The sequence below is a fragment of the Eulemur rufifrons genome, chromosome 8 (genome assembly GCF_041146395.1).
Source record: "Eulemur rufifrons isolate Redbay chromosome 8, OSU_ERuf_1, whole genome shotgun sequence".
NCBI lineage: Eukaryota > Metazoa > Chordata > Mammalia > Primates > Lemuridae > Eulemur > Eulemur rufifrons.
The window spans coordinates 27,049,778-27,056,568 of record NC_090990.1 but is presented as its reverse complement, the minus strand read 5'-3'; the positions used below and the strand labels follow the sequence as shown (position 1 = coordinate 27,056,568).

Sequence of the window (6,791 nt, the reverse complement as noted above, 5' to 3'; positions counted from 1 at the left end):
CCCAAGGCGATTTACTGAAGTGACTGCTTTTTCCCCATTATGCATTCTTGGCATCGCTGACAAAACTCAATTGCCCATAAATTCATGTATGTATTTCTGGGCTATGGAACAAAATAGAGTTCTGTTCCATTGGTCTATGTGTCTGTTTTTATTCCAGTAACATGTTGCTTTGATTACTGTAACTTTGTAGTATATTTTGAAGTCAAGTAGTGTGATGCCTCCAACTTTGTTCTTTTTGCTCAATATTGCTTTGGCTACTCAGTGTCTTTTATGGTTCCATATGAATTTTGAGGTTTTTTTCTATTTCTGTAGAAAAATGTCAGCATTTTGATAGGGATTGCATTGAATCTGTAGATAACTTTGAGTAGGATGGACATTTTACCAATATTACTTCTTCCAATTCATGAGCATGGAATATTTTTTCATTTATCTGTGTCTTTTCAATTTCTTTCATCAGTGTTTTATAGCTTTCAGTGTACAGATCTTTTGCCACCTTGGTTAAATTTATTCCTAAGTATTTCATTTTACGTTTTGTAGTTTATGTAAATGGAATTGTTTTCTGGATTTCCTTTTTGAATAGTTTGCTGTTAGTATATAGAAACACTACTTATTTTTATGTTGATTTCATATCCTGCAACTTTACTGAAATTATTTATTAGTTCTAATAGTTTTTTGGTTGAGTCTTTAGGGTTTTCTATATATAAGATCATGTCATCTGCAAACAGGGACAATTTAACTTCTTCCTTCTGAATTTGGGTGCTTTTTATTTCTTTCTCTTGCTTAATTGCTCTGGCTGGTATTTCCAGTCTGCTGAAGAGACGTGTTAAGAGTGGGCATCCTTGTCTTGTTCCTGATCTTAGAGGAAAAGCTTTCAACTTTTCACCATTGAGTACGATATTAGCTGTTGACTTATTACTTATAGCCTTTATGTGTTGCAGTACATTCTCCATATATCTAATTTGTTGAGAATTTTTATCATGAAAGAATATTGAATTTTGTCAAGTGCTTTTTCTGCATCTATTGAGATGATCATATGGTTTGGGGCCTTCATTCTGTTAATGTGGTATATCATATTTATTGATTTGCACATGAAGAACCATCTTTGCAACCCAGGGATGAATCCCACTTGATCATGGTAAATGATCTTTTTAATGTGCTGTTGAATGAAGGTTTTAATGTGCTAGTATTTTGTTAAGGATTTTTGTATCTCTGTTCATCAGGGATAGTGGCCTATAATTTTTCCTTTCTTGCAGTGTCCTTTTTTGGCTTTGGTGTCATGGTAACACTGGCCTCATAAAATGAGTTTGATGTGTTCCCTCCTGTTCAATTTTTTTGGAAGAGTTTGAAAAGGATTGGTATTACTTCTTTTTTAAATGTTTGGAATAATTCAGCAGTGAAGCTTTCAAATCCAGGGCTTTTCTTGGATGATAGACTTTTTACTACTTATTCAATCTCCTTGCTCATTATTTGTCTATTCAAATTTTCTATGTCTTCATGATTCAGTCTTAGTAGACTGTATGTTTCTAGGACTCTATCCAGTTCTTCTAGGTTCTCCAATTTATTGGTATGTAATTGTTCATAATAGTCTCTTATCCTTTGTATTTCTGTGGCATCAGTGGTAACGTCTCCTCTTTCAATTTCTGATTTTGAGTCTTCTCTCTTTTTTCTTAGTCTAGCTAAAGGTTTGTCTACTTTGTTTCTCTTTTCAAAATACCAATTCTTTGTTTTGTTGATCTTTTCTATTGTCTTTCTGGTCTCTATTTCATTTATTTCTGCTCTGATCTTTATTATTTCCTTCCTTTTCTAACTTGGGGTTCAGTTTGTTCTTTTGTTTCTGGTTCCTTGAGGTGTAATGTTAGGTAGTTTATTTGAGACCTTTCTTCTGTTTTGATGTAGGCAGTGACTGCTATAAACTTCCCTCTAAGAGATGCTTTTACTGCATCCCATAAGTTTTGGTATATTGTGTTTCCATTTTCATTTGTTTCCAGATTTTAAAAATTTCCCCTTTAATTTCTTCTTTGACCCATTGGTTGATCAGGCATATGTTGTTTAATTTCCATATATTTGTGAATTTTTGAAATTCCTCTCATTATTGATTTCTAGTTTTATACCACTGTGATTAAAAAAGATACAATATAATTTTATATTTATTAAGACTTGTTTTATGTCCTAACATATGATCTATTCTGGAAAACGTTTCATGTGCACTTGAGAAGAATACGCATTTTTATGCAGTTGGATGGAATGCTATGTACATATTTGTTAGGGCCACTTGGCCTAAAATGTAGTTCATGTCCAGTTTCCTTATGATTTTCTGTATGGATGATCCGTCCATTGTTGAATATGATGTACTGAAGAACCCTATAACTACTGTATAGTCCTTCTGTCCTTCAGATCTATTAATATTTGCTTTATATGTTTGGTGCTCTGATGTTGGGTGCATATATGTATTTATAATTATTATAATCTCTTGATGAATTGACACTTCTATCATTATACCTTTGTCTCTTTTTCACTTTATGACTTTAAGTCTATTTTATCTGATATAAGTGTAGCTACACCTGCTCTCTTTGGGTTTTCATTTGCACAGAATACCTTTTTCCATCCCTTCACTTTTAATCTATGTGTGTCTGTAAAGCTGAATTAAGTCTTTTGTGGGCAGTATATAGTTGGGTCTGGGTTTTCTTTAAAAAAAAAAAAATACATTCAGACATTCTATGCCTTTTGAATAGAGAATTTAATCCATTTATATTCAAAGTAATTATTGCTACACAAGGACTTAACTATTACCATTTTGTTAATTGTTTTCTTGTATTGTGAAGTCTTTGTTTCTTTCTTCCTGTCTTGTCTTCCTTTTTTTTTATTTCAGCATATTATGGGGGTACAAATGGTTAGGTTACATATATTGCCCTTGGCCCACCCCCCTACACCCTGCCCAGTCAGAGCTTCAAACGTGTCCATCCCTCAGACGGTGTTCTTCACGCTCATTATGTATGTATATACCCATCCTCCTCCCCCTCCCATCTGCCTAATGCCTGATGAATGTTATTCCTATATGTGCACTTAGATGTTGATCAGTTAAAACCAATTCTGTCTTGTCTTCCTTTGTGATTAGATGATTTTCTGTATTGGTACGCTTTGATTCCTTATCTTATAATCTTTTGTGTATCTATAATAGGTTTTTTCTTTGTGGCTACCATGAGGCTTACATAATACATCTTACAGGTATGACAGGCCTATTAAGTTATAATAACTTAACTTTGTATTAAAAAACCACACCACTCACATTTTATATTTTTGATGTCACAATTTACATCTTTTAAATTGTGTATCCCTAAACTAACTATTTTAGCTCTTATTATTTTAATGATTTTATCTTTTGACCTTCATACTATGGATACATGTGATTTATATACCACCATTACAGTATTAAACTATTCTGACTTTTGCTATGTATTTACTTTTATCAGTGAGTTTTATACTTTCATATATTTTCATGTTGCTAATTCTCTCTTTTTCTTTCTGCTTGAAGAACTCCTTTAGCATTTCTTATAAGACAAATATAGTGGTGATAAACTCTCCATTTTTGTTGTTGTTGTTTTGTTTTGCTTTGCTTTGTTTTTGTCTGGGAAAGTCCTTACCTCTCCTTCATTTCTGAAGGACAGCCTTGATGGGTTCAGTATTCTTCGTTGGCAGTTTTTTTCCTTTCTGTACTTTGCACTTTTCTATATCATCTTATTGTCTCCTGGCCTAAAAATATGAAATGTTTCATCAATTTGGCTGTCATCGTTGTTCAGGAGACACATTAATCTTCTCTGTATTATGCCAGTCTCAGTGCATGTGCTGCGTAAGTGAGCACTCGCATTTCCTGTAGTTGCATCACCTGGTGACATATTGTCTTGCCTTACATTTATCTAAAAATATCTTCAGTTTTGTAAGGTATTTTCACTTGATATAGAATTTTAGGTTTACAGAGTTTTTTTTTTTTTTTCTTTTAGCATTGTGATGTCTCTGGCTTCAATTGTTTTGATAAGGAAAACCCTCATCTATTACTTGGCACAGCAGCTACATGAGACCCCCCCCACCCCTCACAGAAGACCCACATCAGCATAATACTAACCTATCACCTGGCCCATCAACTAATCTATTACCTGGTGCATCAACATAATACTAACCTATTACCTGACACATCAACTAACCTATTACTCACCTGAGACCTCACCCCCCAACCACCCCAACTTAATAAAAGTGGGAAAAATTGGGTAGATGGGGCTCAGAATTTGGTGGCGAGACCCCTCTGAGCCTGCCAGTGAATAAACCTTGATTCTCCAACTCTCCGTGTGCCGCTCGGTTTGTCCTCGGGACCACTCGCTGTAACATTTGCTGTAACAGTTTCTGATGAGAAATCAGCTATCTCTGGATACTTTTTATATTTTCTGTTTATTTGTGTTTTTTGTAAGTTTAACTCTGATGTGCCTACATGTGATTTTATTTGTATTCGTCTTATTGGATGTGTGCTGAGCTTTCTGGATCTGTGGGTTTCTTTTCTTGATCAAATTTGGAAAATATTTGACCAATATTTTTTCAAATATTTTTTCTGCTGTATTCTCTTGTTCCTCTCCCTCTGGAACTCCATTTGCTCATTTTCTCAGCCATTTGATGTTCTCTTACAAGTCACTGAGGCTCTGTTAATTGTTTTTTAACCTTTCTTCCCTTCCATGCTTCTGTTTGGATGATTTTTATTGATCTATATTCCAATTCACTGATTCTTTCTTCTTCATCCAATCCACCATGATACTTTCCAACTTTTTGACATTTTAGTTCAAGAATTTCCTTTTGGTACTTTGTTATAGTATTCATATTTCTCTTCAACTTCTCCATCTCTTCACACATTAAATAGATCTTTTCCTATAGATTTGTTATTATATTTATCACAGCTATTTTTAAATTCCTGTCTTAGTCCAGCTGGGCTGCTGTAAGAAACATAGATTAAATGCGGTGGTTTTTAGAAAACAGAAGTTTCTTTCTCATAGTTCCAGAGGCTGGGAAATCCAAGATCAAGGCACCAGAAGATTTAGTGTCTGGCGAGGGCCTGCTTCCTTATAGACAGCAACTTCTTGCTTTGTCTTCACATGGTGGAAGGAACTAGCTACCTCTCTCCAGAGTGTCTTTTATAAGGACACTAATCCCACTCATGAGGGCTCTGCCCTCATGATCTATTCAGCTTCCAAAAGCCCCATCTCCTAATATTACCATATCAACAATTAGGTCTTAATATATCAATTTTGGAAAAACACAAACATTCAGACCATAGCAGTTCCACTCCACTAATTTCAGTATCTGGTTCATCTGTCACTTTGTTTTTATCAACCGATTTTTTCTCTTCACTGGGTTACATTATTCTATCTCTTCACATGTCTAACAAAAATATTTTTTATTATACATAGAGAACTCTGCATTCTTTGAAGAATATTGAATTTTGTTCTAGTAGGCAAGTAAATTATCACCAGATCCCGCTGGTCTTATAGAGATTGGGTTTTAAGCTTTGTTAGGGCAAGTCTATTTTGATTTCCTCCTTAGTCCTGGAGTGAATCCTTTAATCTTAGACTATGGTGTTTAATCCCAGGGTGTGGCCCTTCTGGTGTTATAGTACAAAGCTTCATGTACTTACTAAGTCTCTCTCCTTTGGTGGACTCCAAACTTTAAACTCTGTCTCCATGGGGTACAGCTACCAAATCCTCCATTCTGTTGTGGTTTTATTTTTATTTTTTTTCCTTCAGCATTCCAGCTACTGTTTTCCCCAAAGGCTTCTTGCAGTTTCAATCCACACAGTCAGGGTTTAAGTGTCAGCCAAGGAGATTGGATGCAGTTTTGAGCACTCCCCTTTTGTGGCTTCTTCCTTTCTGGGATTTCCCCCTTCAATTTCCAACTGCTGTGGCAGACCCAAGATACATCACCTAATTCCTCAACACACTGCATCTTTCTGCTTCAGCTCTCCCTGAAATGCCCCACCACACCACATAGACTGGGCACTGCCCTCAGATGAAAAGCTGGATAAACTAGCTCTCACCCAGGGTGGTTCCCTTCTAAATCAAGTGTCAAATCCCCTCTAGTTTCTGTCTGATTTTGATAATTTTCCAGTACTTTCAAGCCATTATTTTTTTCTATTTTATCCATAGTTTATAATTAGTATCAGTAGGAGAGTTAGTATAATACAAGCTACTCTGCCATTACCCAAAGTTGGAAATCTCCTGGTTTTTCATTTTTAAAATGAGGATAAAATCTACTTCACAAGTTTTTTTCTCCCTCTGAGAATTAAATAGAAATATACATGTAAAATGCTTGGCATAGATAGATATTCAGGAAATGTTAGTTTCCTTTCCTTTATGTTGAATTGGCATCTGCTTCCTTTTATCTTTCCTTCATTAGCCCTTGCTTTGGTCTTTGGGTCCAATCGCCATCAGCCTAACTTCTTTCTCATGTGGCAGCCCATCAGGAATTTGATGGCAGAGATCACATCCTGGGCCTCTAAGCGCCCTTTCTCCTCAGGCTAAAATCCCACTTCTTGCCATTTCTCAGGCCATAGGTTTTCTCTAGGGAACTCGGAGTCCCTTTCACCATCATATTTTGTCATTGAGGAATGTCCGGAACTCAAGCTCCAGTTCTGCCATTTGTAAACTCTGTAGTTTGAGCAAGTCAAGGTATCTTCTGAGTTTCAATATCCCCATCTGGAAAATGACATTAAATTCCTATCCAGCCTGTGTCTTGAAAATTCGGGTACCTCATAATTT

The 6,791-nt window shown here is 35.6% G+C and overlaps 1 non-coding gene across 1 annotated transcript; it reads right to left on the bottom strand.

Moving 5' to 3' along the window:
* Positions 1-3,752: 3,752 nt before the first annotated feature.
* LOC138391094 (U6 spliceosomal RNA) lies at positions 3,753-3,859 on the bottom strand. The gene has a single exon (XR_011234729.1). It is a non-coding gene; the product is annotated as a U6 spliceosomal RNA (small nuclear RNA).
* Positions 3,860-6,791: the final 2,932 nt, after the last annotated feature.